The following is an 18377-nucleotide window of genomic DNA, read 5'->3' on the forward strand; positions in this document are numbered from 1 at the left end:
CTGCTGCCTGCCCCTCGCCCCGCCTCCTCCTCCCCGCGCGCCCCATTCCCGCCTCTCCCATTGGCTGGCGGCGCTGCCCGTCAGCGGGGAGGCGTGGCCGGGCGCCCCCCGCCCTGGCCCTGCCCGCGCCCGGCGGGGCCGCCCAGCAAGCTGCGTTGCGCGGCAGCGGCTGCTGGCTCCGGCGGCGGCGGCGGCGCCTCCCCCCCCCCCCCCCCCCAAAAAAAATTCCCGGTGCCCCCCCCCCACGGTTCGGAGCCCCCCCCCCGGGACCGGTGAGGAGCTTGGGGGGGGCAAAACGGGCATGGGGGGGGGTTGGGGGGGGTCCGGTGCAGGCCGCGGCCTGGTGGAGCCCCCGGGTGAGGGCACGGTGGAAAAAGGGGGGGGGGAGTGGGGGGGGCGGGGGGGGGATGGGGAGGGTCGTGGGGGGGGGTTGGGGAGGGAGGGAGGGGGTAAAGGGGGGGGTTGGGGAGGTGGGGGGGTAAAAAGGGGGGGGTTGGGGGGTTAAAGGGGGGGTGGGGGGCTTGGGGGGGGCGCTGGGGGGTCGGGGGGGGCTTGGGGGGGCGCTGGGGGGGGGCTTCGGGGGGGTGGGGGGGTGGGGTTGGGGTTAGGGGAGGTCTGGGGGGGTGTGGGGGGGGGCTGGGGGTGCTGGAGGTTGAGGGAGGGGGGAGGGGTTGAGGGAGGGGGGCTGGGGTGGGGGGGTGATGGGGGGGTCAGTAAGGGGGTGTGGGGGGGGTGTGGGGGGCTTTTGGGGCGGGGGGGCCGTGCTGGGGTCTCAGGGTGTTTGGGAAGGGGCGAGGAGGGGGCTGGAAGGGGGGTGCGGGGGGTGGTTGGAACCCACGGGGGGGTTTGGGACCCGCTGTTTGGGGGGGGGGGGCGCAGGTGGGGCACGGCCCCAGAGACCCCCCCCCTCGGGGGCTGGGGGGGGAGGTTGGGGGGGGGCGATGCCCCCTGGTGGGGTCACAGATGGGTGGGTTGGGGGCTGTGGGGGGTCGGGGAGGAAAGCTGGGGGGGTCCCATTGGCAGGGGGGGGTCTGGTGGCAGGGGGGGGGGCAGGTGGGGGTCAGTGCCTGGGGGGCGTTGTGCTGTGAGACCCCCAAAGAGGGGGGGTGACTGCACACAAAGGCAGGAACCCCTCTGCCCCCCCCCATAATTATTAATCAGGACAAACGAGCTGCAGGTGCCCCCCCCCAGGAGCAGGGTCTGGACCCGTTGGGCACCCGAGGCCGGTCCCCGTGTCCCCTACAGCCCCCCCCCATCAGCGGGGCCGCGGGGTGCCCCCACTGGGGTGCCCCCAAATGTGTCCCTGGCCCCCCCGAGCACAAAGGATCGCAGGACGCTGGGGCTCCTCGCCCTCTGCTTGTAAGGGAGGGGGGAAAGTTGTGGGGTTTAGGGTGCTGGGTCGCATTTCACATGTTTTTTTGGGGGAAAACCGGCAGAGTTTGGGGCTGTTTGTGGCCGTGCTCCTTGCCGAGCTGCTCCCGGCGGGCGAGCCGACCTGCGGTGCGCCGCAGCAGCGGGTAACCCGATCTGCAGCCCAACCCGGGGGTAAATCGGAGGCCTTTTAGGTAATTACTGGGTTTCCCTAACGAGCTGCTCCCCTATGGGGTGTGTAGGGCCGGGGCAAGGCCTTCGTCCCGTGGGGACGTCCGAGCCTGGGCTGCGGGTCGGTGCGTGGCCCTAAAAAAAGCCCCCGGGACCTCAGGGGCTGGGTTTGTTGTCTGCTGGTTCCAGCCATCCTGGGGGAAAACACCCAAAAAAATCCAGATCGAGGTGTTGAAATAGGGCCCGTCGTCTGGGGGGGGGCCTTCTGCCGCCCTTGGTGCTGCCGGGGGGGCTGCTGGGGGGTTTGGTGGCTGGCACAGGAGGTGCCCTGACACGGGGCCACCAATTTTCCTCCTGTTTTAGCCCTGACCCCACACTGCTGAAGGCAATCGGTGCGCCCGGACACCGGGCCCTGCCCCGGGGAGGCGTTATCCCGGCGGGCACGGGGCCGGCAGCGCCGTGGTGCCGCGGGGCCGGGGCTGGTGCCGGTGACTCAGGGCTCGGAGGTTTGTTCCCCGCTCTCACGCTTCCCCTGCGGCCGGCCCGACTTGTGCCTTCCTGCCTCGTTTCCTTATCTGCCCGCCGGAGATAACGGAGGGGAGGGGAGGGGAGGTGGGCGCCCTCCTCCTCCTCCTCCTGCACCCACTGCCCCTGCCCCGCTGGCTGCCCCTAACCCCCGGGTGCTGGAAATCGCTGCTCGGTCGCTCGCCGGTGCCAAGGGGGAAGTTTTCTTTGGCTCCTTGGCGAAGGGCAGAGCTCGAGCCGTCGTTTCCAAAGCGCCTTCTTGTCCCTTCGGTGATGGAGCTCGGGGCCGAAGCAGGGTTTGGGTCGGTCGTGCTGCGCTCACGGCTCAGAAATCATGAGAGTTTTGGTGCTGCTCGGCAGGAGGCTGCCAAAGGGACGGCAACCTCGCTGCGTCGGTGCTCGGCACCCCAAATGGGTGGCTGTGCAAAGAGCGGGGAGGTGTCTGCAGTCGTTTTGGGGGTTTCTGGCGTGGGGAGGGAAAAGGGGGAGATAAAATACCGGTGTGGGGTCGCTGGTGTGGTTTGGAGTCGGGCGCTGAGCTCCCGGGGTAGAGCTGTTGGGCAGCGCTGCCCCTCGCGGTCCTGCCCTGCCCCACGCCCCCAGCGCTGCGCTCCCCACCTTGACGAGGACTCGGAGCGATGCGGAGGTCAGCGAGCTCTGGAGAGCTCTGGTAGCACCTCTAATCCTGCTCAGGTACCTCTCTCGTTATTTAATCTGCTCGGTCAGAGCAGGATGGTGCCGTGGGGAGCGCAGGAGGATGGAGCGAGGGGCAGCACGCGTGGTGCTGAGCTGCCCGCGGGGCAGGGGGGCTGGTGGGACGCGTTCCCGTTCCTCGTTACGGGTTTCCTAGTTTGCAGAACGCCAGGAGAAACCAAAATGGGAAGGGAACAAAACTAAAGGACAACGTAAATGCAATTCCCTGCCGCGGCGTGGCTTGACCACGGTGCAATAAGGACAAACCAGCAAAATTGCAGACTTCTTAAAAAAAAAAAATCAGTGTTTTAAGTTTACCTGCTCGGTTTGCGTTTAGAAATAAAAGGCTGGAGCTTGCGGAGGGGCTGGAGCTTGCTTTTGGGTGCCAGGCTCTGGTGGCCTGGTGTAAGCAGCTCGCTTCGGGTGGCTCTGCCCCGTCCCTCGGTGCAGATCTTGCTGCTGCCATCTCTGCGTCCCCTATCATCATCATCATCTGCTCGTCCCGCTAAAAGGCCCTTTATTGAAAGGCCCGAACAAGCGGGGCATTGTGCAACGCAGCCGTGTTTTCGTTTCGAACGCTCCTTGTGAAAGTGAAAGCTGCGCCTGCTGGCTCGGGGTGCAGCCTCCCGGCAAGCCTCGCTGCTCTGCAAAACACCCGAAAAGCCCCGGGCTCGTTGGAGCTGAGGCTGGCCACCAAAAAACCCCGGGCTAATTGGAGCTGAGGCCGGGCACCGCAACAGATTTGTGTGGAAGGGCTGAAGGAGGCGAGCCACCAGTCAGTTCTCCATGCTGGCGGTGGTCAGCGCACGTGGTGGGAGCAGATTTTCGGTTTAATCCCCGTTTTTGGGGTGTAGGAGCTGGATTTTGGCAGGGAAGGAGCCGTGAGTTCGGGTGATTCTTCAAACTCAGACGTGTCGGAAATCTTCGGTAGTTCTGGATTACATTTTCTGAAGTGGGTGGGTAGGGATTGGCTGCGACCTCACCAAAAAAAAAAAAAGAAAAAAGGAGGAAATTCAGGCACGCTGCTATGCTGAGACACAAAACAGGAAATTTAGTTAAGGATTATGCTTTTTCGTAATTTATTGCATGTTTTTCCTCGTTCCTGCTAACAGACTAGAAAAAAAGTTGTTCTGTGCCCTGGCCTGCGTAATCAGAAAGCACCTCTGAATCTGCAGCTAGAGATTGCCCTCGCTGCTGGACTCCTGAGAAGCTGCGAAAGCCGAGGAACCGCGGTAACTCCTGCTTTGTTTCGCCCTCACCCTGCAGAAAAAGGGAGGAAGGCCGGGGAAAGGACTGCCCGAGAGCGATTTTTAAAAACATCCCAAGGCGGGCCAGCCAGGATCAGAACTGGCCCTGGCCTGGGGCCAGCGCTGGCGGTGGGCTCTGTGCTGCTGGGAGGATGGAGGCGGAGGGGGGAGGACGCGTGGATGTTCCAGAGGCTCCCTTCTTCGCCTTGCCCCCCTTCGGAAGAACAAAATCTATTTTTAAACGTATAGAATCGTTGGGTGTTTGCTTTTGCGAGCCCCGAAGGCTTTTTGTCCATTTCTGCCTCGTCCGCTCTCGCGGCGAGTCCTTGTGCTGTTTTTTTTCTGGTGTTTTAACCCTTTTCTGCTCGTCCTCAGCTTTTGCTGCTGCGGCTCTGAAACTCCGGCAGGGCTGCCCGGTAGACGTGCTACAGAAACTGCTTGTAGGAGATTATTCCTGCTGTAGTCATGGTTATTCTCATTTCCTCCCGTCTCAGGGTAACTTCTTTGTTTGCTGGCAGAGGAGCAGTGTTTATGCTCAAATCATGACGTCGCGCAGCTTCTCTGCTCGGTTTACTCGCGATGAACTCTGGTACCATTCCCAAACACCAGCGCTGTGAATTCAGTCTTACTACGCGACTTCTCTACGAGAAGAGGAGCACAGGCTTGTCGGAGAGCCTCTTTTCCCTTTTTTTTTAAAGAAAATTCCTTAGTTAAGGCCAAGAAATGTGACCGTTTTGCCCTTAGTTGTGGAATTGTGTCCATAACTGTGATCGTAGAAGCAGATCCCGAGCCTCAAAACAAAAGTGGTGCCGGTCATCGGGTGGGATAGGAAATGAGCTTTTTGTGAGGCACCTGCTGAAGCTGGCAGGTGGAAGTGGAACTGGGCATATTTTCTGCTTAAGGACTAGATCTGTGGCTTAGAAATAGAAAAAGAAGTGGATTGTTCTCTCTTTTTGGAGGCGCTGGTTTGAAAAGCAGGGAAGGATTGGAAGAAAACAGCCAGTGTCCAGCAGCCGAGAGTCCTGTACGGCCGGGACTGGGGTTTGGAGGGGAAACCACAAGACTGGGAATCTGTGCTGATGGGCTTTAAACCCCGCTTTGATGTGGCTGAGGGCTTCCCAGCTGGTTTGGTTGGGTTTTGCTGGTGAAGAAGTCGCAGTGTGTGAGCTGAGAGGACGCTGCCCAGCTCACCGCGTGCTCTTGCTGCTGCCGTGGCTGGGTGAGGGGGGCTGCAGGTAGGGGGGAATTCATTGCTGGTCTGTGCCATGATTTAAGGTAAAGAAAAGTTGATTTTGGTACAGGTGGAATGAAGGCTGGTTAGGATTGTCGCTGTAAGACCTCTGTAAGAGGAATGTAGAGGTACTCGGGGGGAAACCACCATTTCATCGTGTCTTTCTCGCCCATTTCTAGCCTCGTGCTCTGCAGGCTCCGACCGGCGGTGCTGAGCTTGGGGCAGGGCCGTGCTTAGGAGCCTGCTGTGAATTTCCTCCCGGGGAGAGCAACCAGAGCAGCTTTCTGCCGATTTATGCTGCCGGGGTGCGATGCCAAATTCGTTTGTCAGCGCTCAAATCCGCGTCCTTACATCCCTCGTAGAAACTAGTCGAGGTTGGAGAATTTGCTGCAAAGACGGATCTATTAGGGCTCGTGATAAACTGCAGACAGGCTTCGTCAAGGCGTCCACAGAGCTGCGTGCAGCATGATGCGAGGACGCTGGGGTGAGGAAAGGATTTCACATTCGTTAGTCCAAATAGAGCAGGAGCTGTGGCGAGTGACAGCGGCGGCTCCGTGCTCGCAGCATACCAATGCCGGTGGAACTGGTTGGTTGCCAGCCGTTAGTCATGGGGCACACCTACTTTGGGAGAGTAGCCCGTGGGTTTAGAGAAGTAATTATTTTCTAACAGCCCCGTGGGGCACGAGCAATTCAGCTTCTGGAGGACAAGGAAGGGCTTGCTCCAGAATATTAGTTAAAAAAAAAAATGGTGCGCGCACGAGCTGCAGCTGGTGGCTACTTGACCAGAATGTAATTTGTCCGGGCATTGTTCCTCGCAGGCAGCGTTCAAGACACGAGCTTCTGGAGGCTGAAACAATGGCTCACCCGGGGCAGCTTTCGTGGCTTAATTGCAGTGCTGGTGCTGCTTGCTCGGGGGGGGAGCTGGGCTGATTTTGGGTGCGGAGCTGGACAGGTTCTTGGGCTCGCAGCAGCCCGCGGTACGGACCTGGGGGTGAACGGCTGAGATCGGGGCTGCTGGTTTAACTGGGGTGCTCACACGGGTCAGCAGCAGGCTCGGAAAAGTCAGCGCTTCTGACGGGTGGCAGAGCTCTTCTTCCTCTGCTTACTAATTAGGTGGTTAACATTCTTTGCCTTATTATCCCACCCTCAGCTTTCCTTTCTAGGGATCCGGGTTGACACTTTGTAGAGGCTCCGAAGGAGCAATTAGCTCGCACATTTCTGGAGCCTTCAAGGAGAGGCTGCTCTTTTGGTGCATGTTTGTGAAAAACATTTGTGGTGCCCGTGCGTGGAAAAAACACGTGCTAGATGTGATATTTTTTTTTTTAGTGTGTGTTATCCGCTCGGTGTTGCATCATGTTTTTCTGTCTCCTTCATTCACGGGTGCTTCTGGGGACAGGTCCAGCACAGGCTGGCTGCGGCGGTGCCTTCTGAAGGACTCCGTTATCAGCCTGCTGCCAGAAGGCAAGGCCCTTGTCAGGACGGAGGGGACAGAGCAAGCTTTCCTGCTGGCTGCCGAAGGACCTTGGTGATGGTGCAGCTCGGGGTGCTCAGCCCGTTCCAGCAGGCTGCAGGGCTGGGGCTCATTTTGTGGTGATGGTCTCAGCAGCACCAGGGTTTGCTTCCAAAATCCCATTCGTGCAGGTAGAGCCTGGCTTTGCTGGAGAGGTTTCTTCGCCTCTCTTGCGAAAGTTCTTGAAACCCCATGATTTCTTTTAAAAACGTGAAAAACCCCGGGTTAGGGAAACATTCTCGCCTTTGGATTAATGCCGTGCGGCAGCGCTGGAATGGCACGGTGCTCAAAATAGCAGCAGCTGCCATAGGCCAGGATGGAGCGGAGTCGAGTGAGTTGTGTTGTCAGTCATGGGAGCACAAATCCAATTCCACCTGCGGATGAGCATTCCCGAAATAGCAGAGGGTTGTCAACCAACAGAGGAGATGTATTGTGCGCATCTCTTTTGTGCGCTCCGTTCCTGCGCTCCCTTCGTTGCTGCAGTAAGGAGAAAAAATTAAAAGTTGCTGTGGTTTAGCTGCAGCTCGAGAGAGTAACCACTTCCTACTCTCTTCAGTAAATAACAGCTGGGAGAGCTTGTTTGGATAGCCGGGTATATGCTGTTATTCGGGAGGTGAAACACGATCTGGCTGCAGGCGAAGCCCTGCTCGCGCTTACCGCTGCGATCTGCAAGCCGGCTGCTCCCGAGTTGCTTCTCCCGGGTTTGGGGAGGGAAAGGGAAGCTGTGGCAGCGCTGGGAAGATGTGAGTGTCCCCGGGGTGGTCAGGAAGAGGGGCAGGAAATCTCAGCCGGGGTTTAACGAAGCTGCTGATGGTGTAGGGAGATTGTTGAGAGCTCCCGGTGCGCTGAGGGGCTGCTGGGGCTGGTGGCTCAAAGGTTCAGCGCCGCACGGGTCCTGCCAGGCACCCACGAGGTGTTTTGGGGCCAAAGTCCACGTGTGCAGGCGTCTCGAGAAGCCAAGGGGTCTCCGGCACAGCAGCTGAGCTCCTGAGGACTTGCTCGAGCTGCTGGCCTCGTGCACTTAACCCTTGCTCCTTGATTTAATCGTGTCATTCTTGAGGCTGTTGTTGGCTGTGTAAGTGAAGCCTTCCTCCTGCACTCTCCCCGTGTGTGTGCCGCTGTGATATGGGGTAAATACGGGTTCAAATTCCTGTGGGACTGATCGTACCCTGCTAACCCCGTGCCCCACGGGCCGGGTTTGGGACCGCCGGGCAGAGCAACGTGGCCGCCTCCTGAGCAGTTACCCAAACGCTGCTGGAATTTTTTTAAGTGCATACGAGGTAAAAGTTAATCAAATATAGTGCTTTTTTTAATTACTGTGAGAGGGAGCCTAACCTGTGTGCTGGCTCCGTTTCAATCTTGCTGGCTGCTTGCTTGCAGTGCGTGGTACGGCGATGTAAATTCCCATTCCTTCAAACCAAGAAACGAGGGCACAACCTGCAGCCTTGTGCTGATAAAAACCAGGATGTAACTGTGGGGTGGGAACGAGGGTGGGCTCGGACACTGCCGTGTAGTCCTGTAACAATATTTGAGAGACTTTTGCCCACGCCACCCTTAGTTCTTTATTTTTTGCTGATGCATCAGCTTGCTGGAAGGTTGTGCCTGAACAGGAGTGTTTCCTCTTCCAAGCACTGGTAGCACTGAGTAAATTGCAGAGTTCCTAAAACTTGGTGTTTTACGTTTTCACGTGGCAGGCACTTTGTCCTGTGGCCTGTAGACCAAGCTTCAGTGAGAATATTGAAGTAAAAAGCCATTTTCACTACCACTGTTTAATTTTGTCTAGGAAAACCAGAGGGTAATGCAAGCTGACAGTGCTCTTGCTCTCAATTTTTGCACCTCCCTTTCCGCGCCGCAGTGTGTAGTGTAGCATCCTAATTTAAGCTTTTATTCCGGAGCTTCTTGCTGGAGGAGAAGGTTAAAGAGCAGGTGAACCTGTTGCGTGATCTAATGCTTGTCCCTGCCACCCGCATGCGTTTCTGTTCGACCGGAGGAAATGAGCATTGTAAAGGATCCAGGGAGCCAAACGCTCGCTGGCAGACCTGTCTACAAGTGCTCTCCTCAAGGTTTCGCGAGCTGTGTAAATGTGCTGGAGAGGGATGGACTCGTAAGTGAGAGCTCATAAATTTGTGACCTCTCTCACCTGCGCACCGAGAGCTGGCAAGTCCCTGTCCGTGAATGCGAATTTGCTGATTTCTTTGCATGAATCATAAATCTGTGATTTATGGACGAGTCAGCTCTAATCCATTTGTATAAATATCAGTTTGCTTCCTTGGCTGTGTGGTGCTGGAGCAGCTCTCACTAGGAGTGTGCTTTTGGTGCCATTTGAAGCTTTTTCAGGTTTCTACCGATAGTGGCTGCTGCTCTGATCTTACGAGCTTTGCGTGCTGATTGCAGCTTCGTTAGCAGGTCCGGGTGAGGACGATCGAGCTGTCGTACAGAGGTGCTAAAAGCGGAGTTGAAATTCAGTTGACCTTGTAAGGACCCTGCGTACGTGTTGGTTCTGGCTTTGCATCGTGTCTGCGGGTGAAGGGCTGATGTTCCCGGTGGCACAAAGAGCACCGCTCGCGCTAGGGCAGTGCTCTGGGGCAGCACGTTTCAGTTCCTTCCCAAGTCTCCAATTACATTTTTTTAGGAGCAGTAACGCGATTATAATGAGGCAGTTGGTATTTTCAGCACCAGGTTAGTAGGGAAACAAGCTATGGATTTTTGAGAGCTTTTGCTAAAAGAAACCGCAAAAGAGCCAGGTATTATTCAGATACCCCTTTTCTAAATATGTGTTAAAGAAGCCTGTTTCTGTGCGGAGCCCTCAAGCACAGCATAGCTGCGTGTTATCTGAGTATTTCGCTATAAATACAGAGTGAGGAGATTAAGAACGAATGGCGAACGGCTCCGTTAAAACCAGTGAGCGTTTTGTTCTGTGGTGCCATGTCATAATCCCAAGTCATTTTTCTTGGGATTTCAGCGTGAAGCTCCAGGAATGTGTGGTAGAAGCAGAGCAGCCGGGCAGGGAGGGTGCTGCTATGCTTATTTTAAGTGTGTTTTTTTTGAGGGGGAGAGGGTTAAATGATAAACATACGAGGAAGGGTTTAGTGAGGGCGATGCAGGTGGCACTTCTGGTGTGGTTCCTTCATGCTCATCCCTGGAGTCCACACACCTCTGGCAGGGAAGAAGAAGGCTCTGCATCCCCTCGAGACGCAGTGGCCCAGTGCTGGATTATTTCCTGCCTCACCTCGTCAATGTCCTTGCACTCGGGGGGCACCCAGGGGTGTTCGAGGAGGGTTGGGGGGCTCTGTTCCCTTTGCTTCTCTGTGTTCTGACCCAGGAATGATAGGACAGGGCTGAGCGCCTCCCTTTTCAGCTGATGGCACATTGTGGGCCAGTCCCATGGGTGTCCTCATACTGAAGACTCCCTGGGAGGCTGAGAGGACTCAAAGTTCCTCCTGTCCTCATGCTGCACCTGACAGCAGTGTCAGAGCCACGTTGGCCACACTGTTTTTATGCTTGAAGGCTGTAGGTAGGAGACCGGTGTCCATCAGACACGTGCGCCATGTCTGCGCTTGGTGTGTGACAAAGCCATGTGTCAGCGCCCCTCATTTCCCCGTGCCTCAGGCCAGGCTCTCGGGGATTCCCAGTGCTGTAGGGACTGGGATTTGTGCCAGTGAGTGACCAGGCTGGTGGACATCGGCCCCTTTCCAACTCAGCCCCTGTGGTGTTCAGGCTCGCGATGCTGCCGCCACCCCTCACCATGTAATGGCAGCAGCAGCTCGAAATGCCCGACCATGCGAGCACGCCTGGTCCTGCTGCTGCTGCTCGTGGTGCTTGGAGGAGGGAGGCTGGAAGAACAAAGAGATGACTACTTCTAATTCTAATTTATATTGTTTCCTGCGAAGCTGTCCCCTCTGCAGGGGAAACACGGTAGGGCCATAACAGGAACAAGCAAACATCCCGCGCTTCCTGGTGACTGTAATGACTCTGCTGACTTGAAATGCATCATTGCTTTGGTCTATCACTGGCTGACTTTTATCTGGGGTGTTTTTTTGCTGTTAATGATTAGACGTTAAACAATTCCCTCTGGAAACAAGCTACGCAGCTACCTGCCCTCGCAGAGGACAGGCCGGCACGCCTGCTGCTTTGATCACACCTTAAAGGAAGCCGGAGCCTGTGGCTGCCTAAAATAATAACACTAATTTTCCCTGTTCCCTTTGTGCTTCCTTCTGTTGTGTGTTGGAGGGTATTTCTCTGCTAATATATGGCAGGGCCTTGTCGGGGGTCAAGCTCTGAGGGGTCTCGCTGGGCCTCGGGCCCTGTGGTGGCAGCTGAGGCCTCGGGCCCAGGAGGGGAAATGGCGGTGGGGTGCTAAGTCAGGGACGAATCCTGCTCAAAGCTCGTGGAGACAGGGGTTTTTATCAGAGGTGTGCTCGAGTGTATGAATTAAACACAGCGAAGGTTCCTGAGCAAAGGAAAATCGCAGCTCTAACTGTGCCCTGCTCCCCCGCCTCAATTCTGGTTTTTATGTTCGTCGTGTATCCGGTTGTCTAAAAAATAAATAAAAATAAAGTAGCGATGGGGCCTAAAACGTGGTGGGCCGGGTCTGAGGGTGGCGTTAGGGCTGGCCGTAGGACATGGGGGAGAGAGAAGGTCAGGCACACTCGTGTCCAGCTGCTGTCGTGTGTGCCCTGGTGGATGATGCTGATGGGGCCAGGGCTCCTCGGGGCCGCTTGGAAACCCATCCCTTTGCCCCCCGGCTTTCCTTCTGGCTTCGTGTGAGATGGGTCCAAATTCCGCATTTTCTTCTGCAGATTTCATCATCTGCCGCTTGACAAAGGAATATAATGCAGCAATTTTCCTAACCTAAATAGTGAATCTGAATGACTGTATTTCCAACTCCCCTTTAACTTGTACTTAATTTAAGTGTGTGGGCTTTTTAATTTGATCATTGTGAGGAGGAACAAAAAATGAAATACTGCAGATATGCCTTCCCCTTCCCTTTCTTTAGTTAAATCTATCTTTGTCATTCTCTTTCTTTTTGACTTTCCTGAGTTGCTCATGCTATTTTTCTCTGGTTTCTTTTGTTGTAGCTTCTGTATTGCAGCCTTACATCTTTAGAAATATACAATGCATGTATGTGACTGCTTCCTTGCCTTCACAGCATCTCCGCTGTCAGCGTATGACAAATAACATGTGATTGATGGCTGACTAAGCATTCGGAATATTTCTCCGCTCTTTGTGTGCCCGGTGATATTTTTTTTGGGTGTTGCGCAGGGAGGCAGGAGCGCCTGGCATCCCTTGTGAGCGTGGGGCCATCTTCAGACTCGAGCCTGAACTGCACTGGATGCAGGCAGGTGCTGTGCCTCCCGTCAGCCTTAAAGCCAGCAGAGCTGCTGGCTTGCTAACCCGTGAATCCATGTGATGTTTCCCTCATTCTTGTGAGGTGACCTGAAATAGTTCCTTGAGAGCCGGCTCCGGCCTGGTTTCATGCAGGGAGAACGTACTGCCTGCGTCTGTCAGCGTGAGAAGGGGCTTTGTAGCTGGATGGCTGTGATGTCTGCTGTCTTAAAAAGAAAATAAATTAAAATAAAGATGTGAGGTGCTTCAGCCGGTTGGATCAAAGCCTGATGTTCGCAGAGTAGCAAGCATTCCCCGCAGTCACGTTTTAATTGCTGAAAACTCTCTCTGTTTCATTTCTTTTAGGAGAACCAGCCATTTCTCAAGCCAGAGAGCACATCTGCCTTTGTTCTGAAGGCGGCAGGGTGAACGCTCCCTAACCAGGTATGTTCACACAGCAGCACACCAAAAAGCTTTCCAAACCATCCCTCCTGCCTCCCAGTTAACTCCTCAGGTCTCTGTATCCTTGACTCCCCAAACCACGGATATCTTACAAGGCTAGCAGCACGCTCAGAGTCACCTGGAGGCGGTTTGACCAAGGCCTCAACGCTGCTTGGGTAACAACTCACAAACAGTTGGCGTTTGCAATGTTTTATTCTGTTCCTTGAAAGGCTGTAACTTGAGGGTCAGTCACACAGCAGCCTCGGGAAGGGCTGCTCTGCTCCTGCCCTGTGCATCGAGACCTGCCGCTTACAATCCTGTCACTGCAGCGAGCACCTCTGTACACCCTGCTTTCGGGCTGAAAAGGTGCTTTTTCAGGGCTGGACACAGGGCAGCAATTGAACTGCCTTTTCTGTCGAGAGCACTAAGTGCTAGATCTCCGTGTACCCTGCATCACCTGGTCCCTTAGTCATGCAAGGGGTGAGTGGTTAAATAATTGTCTTTGAAGGCCGTGTTCCTGAGAGGGCTGCTCGATAAATTATGACGAAACTTCAGGCACCTTAGGTAGCGGTAACAATTGCAGCTTTCTGATGGCAGGACAGCTAGGCTGCTGCTCCCAGTGGTACACTGGGGCCTCTGAGCGCTGCAAGGGTGGCTGCTTTGAGCAGTAGCCTCTGGTTTTAGCTCCAGCTTTCAGGTGGAGACTGCTCCTGTTTCACTGCTGGGGAACCAAAACACAGAAGTCCATGTCTGTGAGGGTATTTACCTGCTCACAGTCCATCAGTAGGATGTCAAGCGTCTAAAATTACCCCAAGGTCACAAAAAAACCCCGATTTCCTAAGGTAGCTGTTGTCTGTAAATTGGATTATTTTTTAAAATACATTACATTCTTTGATGACTGTTAACATGGCATCACCACGCTTTTTATCTGTTACAATATACTCCAGGGAAGGCACAATTGTGCCACACGCTATCTGCCTTTCATTCCAGGTGAAAAGATTAAAGTTTTGGTAGGATGGTACCTTCAAGGTTATCGGTTAAAACTGGCCTACCTTGACCACAGCTCTTCCCATAGACGTTCGCTCTTCTTTCTTCAAAGCAATCCATCACGTAGCATTGGTCGTTGACCCAGAGTGGTAAAAATTGAGTTTTTGAGAGATGCCAGCAGCACTTTGGTCTTCAGCATCCTTCTGCAGGGCTGATTTGGGAGCCTGGGTTCTGAGTGGGATCTCCAAGAGAGGGCAGTGTGTCCCTGGCAGCTGGACCGTGCTGCAGCTCCAGGCGTGAGCTGCTCGTGATCAGAGCAGCAGCGTCAGTCTCCAGACAGCTGAGAGAGCCTAAGTCCTTAAATCAATTTGGAATGAGTAATTGACTGGCACGCTCATTAGCAAATGTATTAGGAGCTGTGTTTTATCATGCGGCTGGTCGTCCTTTCCCCGGGTTGTGGCAGGAGTACAGCGGTGCTTCCTGTTGCCTCACTTTCATGAGAAATGTCGCCTGTCGGTTCCACTTGCGTCATTTTGCCCTACTTTTTGCACTTGGTGTCTCCTCCAAGAAGGGAGCGATTTTCATGGAATCAGCACCGAGCCTTGCTGTGAGTCAGGGTGGACTGGAGAGTTAATTCGAAACATAAGGAAATCGGGGAGAAAAACAAAAAAAGGAAAACTGATGGAGGTTGTTATATTGTAATATATCGCCTCAGGGCTCCAAGCAGGAAATGCTTATGCCAGTCTCCGTCTCAAAAGCAAATCTTTCTTCACTGAAGAGGCAAATTTTTACTGAAGTATGTAAGCATACATCTCTCTCCAGCCCGCCGCCTGCTTTTTTTCCCTTTTTAAGCCATTCCTGAAGCAGGGCTGTGAACAAGTCGCCACTGCTGGACTTGGCTTCTGTTTTCAGGAGCCGTTTGTGACCCCTTTTGCTCCGTTTAGCTCTGCGTGGTGAGCAGCCAGCAGGTCACCACTGCCCGGCGGGACCCTCAGCACCTTTCTGGTGGTTAGGAAGCTGGGTTTAATCCTGTCGAGTTTTGTTTAGTTCCTAGATTTACACGAAGACATCTTTGTTGGCGACTTGCGTCTTGCAGAAATGCTTCCCTGGCCTTGTGATCACTGATGCATCAAGAGCACCCCGTTTTCTCAGGGTTCATTACGGCTTTTATTTGGTTTTCTTGCTAATTGGCTATATAAAACTGCTTGATAGCCTCTAGAAGATAGGGCGCTTGTATAACATGAAAGCACATTGAAATAACCTCAGAAGTTGCTTTGAGATAAAAATGTATCCCAGGAGAAATATCCACATTTAAAACCAAGCAATTAACCTTGCTTTTAAACCCTTCCCTTCCTTCGAGGAGACGTTTTTCTTTGCTCCCTTTTCACTTGCTGTAATGGCAGAACAGATTGAACTTTATCCATCTTGTAGGAAAGGGGAAAGATCCCTTCCCCGGGGAGTGCTTTAGTGCTAGCTTGGAAGCACTGCTAGTTTGTCATCATGGTTTTTTTTTTGAGTGGCATTTTCAGTGATTTGAAGTCAACAGCCTGTTGATGTTTCGTGTTTGTTTTACTGGAACAGTTCTCGAATTGTTGGTGCAACTATGAAAATAGCTATACGTTACCCGGCTGAATGCCTGTCATAATATTGAACAGCAAATGCCTGTGCACTTTTATAATGGCACTTTAAGAATTATAAACCTCAGTATCCCATCTGTGTTTCGCTTTGGTATTTACAGTGTAATGAATTCTCCCTTGCTGCTTCAGCTGGATACTCTTTCACCTCCTCTTCCTGTTGCAAGCAGTTGTTGGGTTGGTGTACATTTTAAAATTCCTCCGATTTTTAGGAGGCTGTCAGCGACATAAAAGGACTTCTTGTGTTGCTTATTTGCTTGGCAGAGACACTGAGCTAATCTAATTACATTAAACGTGAGCATCCCCAGAGCGAAGATGTGCATTGTCCCTGGTTTGATCTCTTTGTAACAGCTGGAGGCATTTGCTAAAACTGGCAGATTTATTTTTTTTTTTATAGGAACAAACTTTCTCCATAAACAAATATTTTTTGCTACAGACATAGCGATTTTTTTTGTTGTTATTCTTGATCCCTTGTCTAAAAGGAGGAAAAGGTGATTTGGGGATGAAAGAGAATCGGAAAGTCCGGAACATATCTGGTGTATCTCCTAGCAAGAGGAGGCTGTTGCTATAGCGCATTTTTGTTCCATTAGTGTTTGTACGTTTTTACATTTCATTTTCCAAACAGCTTGAGGAAATTGGCATCCCATAAGTAAAACTTTTAAAAATAGCTCTGTTACTGCTGAAATAAGTCCTGTTGTTTCCACGGGCTGGTGTCCTGAGTCTATTACTGGCTCTCTGAACCCTTGGAAGTGTTGAAGGAGATGGTGCGAAGCGGAGTTGTAACCCCAAATATTTACTGAGGAATTAGTTTGTCCCGTTCCTTTTAAGAATGAACTCTTACGAATGGAATGTTGCTGTCTGCAGGGCTTATTTTGAACTTTTTCCTCTTTTGTTCCGAGGAAAAACAAAGCCTGAGCAGGAATGTGGGATCGTGTAGGAACCGTGCTTCCGAGCACCCAGGCTCATCAGCGGAGCCCGGCGTGGGGTGGGAATGCAGGCAGCTCCGTGCTAGCTGCCCTGCTCACCTCAGCTGATGGCTTTGTAGGACCTTGTACGCTTAATTAGGCATTATTTCTTACAGGACAACAGGTCTAGAGTTGCACCTTCCACCCACAAAGCTGCTCGTGCACAGGTCCTTTGTGCCGGCGGTGCTGCGCGGGGGCCGCGTTGCTTTCTGTCCTCGGGCAGCACAGCTGCTGGCAGCGTTTCCTGTTGCTCTCAGAAACCCGACGGAGCCGAGCTTCACAGGAGCAGCTGCTGCTCAGAAATCCCCCCGTGGAGGGGCCTCAAAGCGACAGATGTACTGCTGGGGGGCCCGTTGAACGGTTCCTGCGGGCTGGCAGCTTGCAGCGTAGGTCCCTGGAGGTGTGAAGCCCTGCAGGCCGGAGGGAAGGCCCCTCTCGCTCGCCTCTCCTCCGAGCCTTCCCTTTTTAGGACTTAAAAAAAGGCTTCCAGAGCAAGTTGCCAGCACAGACCTCCTAGCAACTTCACAACCAGCAGTTTGCTTCCAAAAGCAAATGTGCACTGGCTGTGGCAGCTGTTACTTAGCAAAAATCCTGGGCCGCCTGCTGGAAAATAGCAGGGCTGCTGTGGGCAAGGAGAGAGGAATCTGCTCGTCCCTTGGAGGAATTAATGGGGAAAAGTTAAAAACTCGATGAACTCTGTCTTTTACCACGGATGTTTTGCACTGGTTGTCCAGATGCAATTGCTTGGTAATGATTTACTATTTTTGGGTGTCTATTTTTGGAGACTGGGCAAAGTCTACCTCTGGGCCAGTACCTTTTGCCTATTTTTAGAGCACTGCGTAGCAGAATTACAACCAGGGCGGGTTATCCCAGTAAAGCTCTTTAATTTCGAGCGTGGTCTGAGCACCTTTACCCCGAGTAACGTGTTCTTCTCCCTTTAACTTCACCGAGACATCGGTCCTGGGGGATCCTAAAGCTCTGGTGCGGGTCTGCGACCTGCTTGCCACGGCAGGTGCCGACCTCGTGCGGTTGCGGCGTGGCCGTGAATCACGGTCCCGTGCCGGTGCTGCTGGGTGCCTGTCAGCACTACCTGCCTGGAATGCTTGCGTTTGGCCCACGGGTACGGCATGTAACAGTTCCCAAGTTCCTCGAGGAGGGATCCATCAGACGCCTCGGAAGGAGCCCTCGGCCATTTGGCAGCTTCTGATTTTCCATGAGCTGTTCTGCGTTGCCCAACCGCGCTGCACGGGGGCAGGCGGTGCTGGCACCAGCACGGCGCGGGCACCAGCACGGCACGGGCACGCTGCTCTCATCAGGGCAGGGCTCGGAGGCTGTTCTGCTCCAACAGCCTGCTGGTGGCTCTGGGCTTCCTAAATCCTGGGGCTCTTCACTGAATGAGCAGCTGGAGCTAAAGAGTCTAAAGTCACAGCCAGTGCAAATGCAATTTTCTCTTATTCTCACATTGCAATCCCAAATCGTGTTATCAGGAACATTGCACACTGAGCTTTATGTGCAGAGGTGACTGGGCTGCTGTCTCGTTCACCTAATGCATGCAGTGGCTTTGATTCTTACCCTGTCACATACTCAAACGCTCTTGAAAAGTCGTAAAGACTGCTCATACGGCAGCCTCTTCCTGCAGAAGGATTCTCTGAACCTTGTGTGTTCCCTCTAATCCTTTCCTAGCGCTCTTTATTAGTGGCAGTAGGAATCGCTGACAGCATCAGCCGCCCGCCTGCCCTGCGACCCGCCGGATCTTGGAGCGTCCGAGGGAAGGAAAGCAAATTCCTCCTGCCGGGGAGCTGGAAGGGGGTGCTGGAAAGGCTCTGCAGCGACTGCCTCCCACGGAGTTCCTGGCACCGTGGGCTTGCCGGTGGGCTGGAAGGGATGATCTGGATGATCTGTCTTCCCTCCAGCTTTGCACCGGCTCTGAGGGAACGTTGGCAGCTGCAGGCTTTGCCTCGGGAGATGCCTTGCATTACCAACTGTTGCCGCTTCCAGGCAGTTCGGAAAGGAATTCCCCTCCTCGCCGCTCCCACCCACTGCAGGGTATCTGTGATAGTCTGGTGCTTGTGGTGCAGGGTGAGAATGAGCAAAGGCTTCTGGCCCAAAATATAACCAGGGCATGGGTCAAGAAGGACCAAAACCAACGAGGTGTTTTTTTCCAGACCCGTTGGTGCGACAAACACCTGCGACGAGTTCCTAACGCGGGTGGCGGAGCCCCTCGCACTCCGACGCGGCGATGTTGAGGGCTTTGTTCGGGCAGGCGCTGCTCTGCAA

At 54.1% G+C, this 18377-nt stretch overlaps 1 protein-coding gene across 4 annotated transcripts in view; it reads left to right on the plus strand.

Moving 5' to 3' along the window:
- The first annotated feature begins 220 nt into the window (after positions 1 to 220).
- Positions 221 to 18377, plus strand: part of GNG7 (G protein subunit gamma 7) — a 65062-nt gene continuing 46905 nt past the window's right edge. Inside the window, exons 1-2 of one of the 4 annotated variants that reach the window (XM_082780328.1) lie at positions 221 to 272; positions 12440 to 12517. The gene's annotated coding sequence lies outside the window, so the exon portion shown is untranslated. Of the gene's footprint in view, positions 273 to 3552; positions 3993 to 7782; positions 8029 to 12439; positions 12518 to 18377 lie in introns of those variants that run through there. The other 3 variants (XM_082780329.1, XM_082780330.1, XM_082780331.1) reach the window with 3 other exon arrangements.

Source organism: Aythya marila (genome assembly GCF_965140915.1).
Source record: "Aythya marila genome assembly, chromosome: 27".
Classification (NCBI taxonomy): Eukaryota; Metazoa; Chordata; class Aves; order Anseriformes; family Anatidae; genus Aythya; species Aythya marila.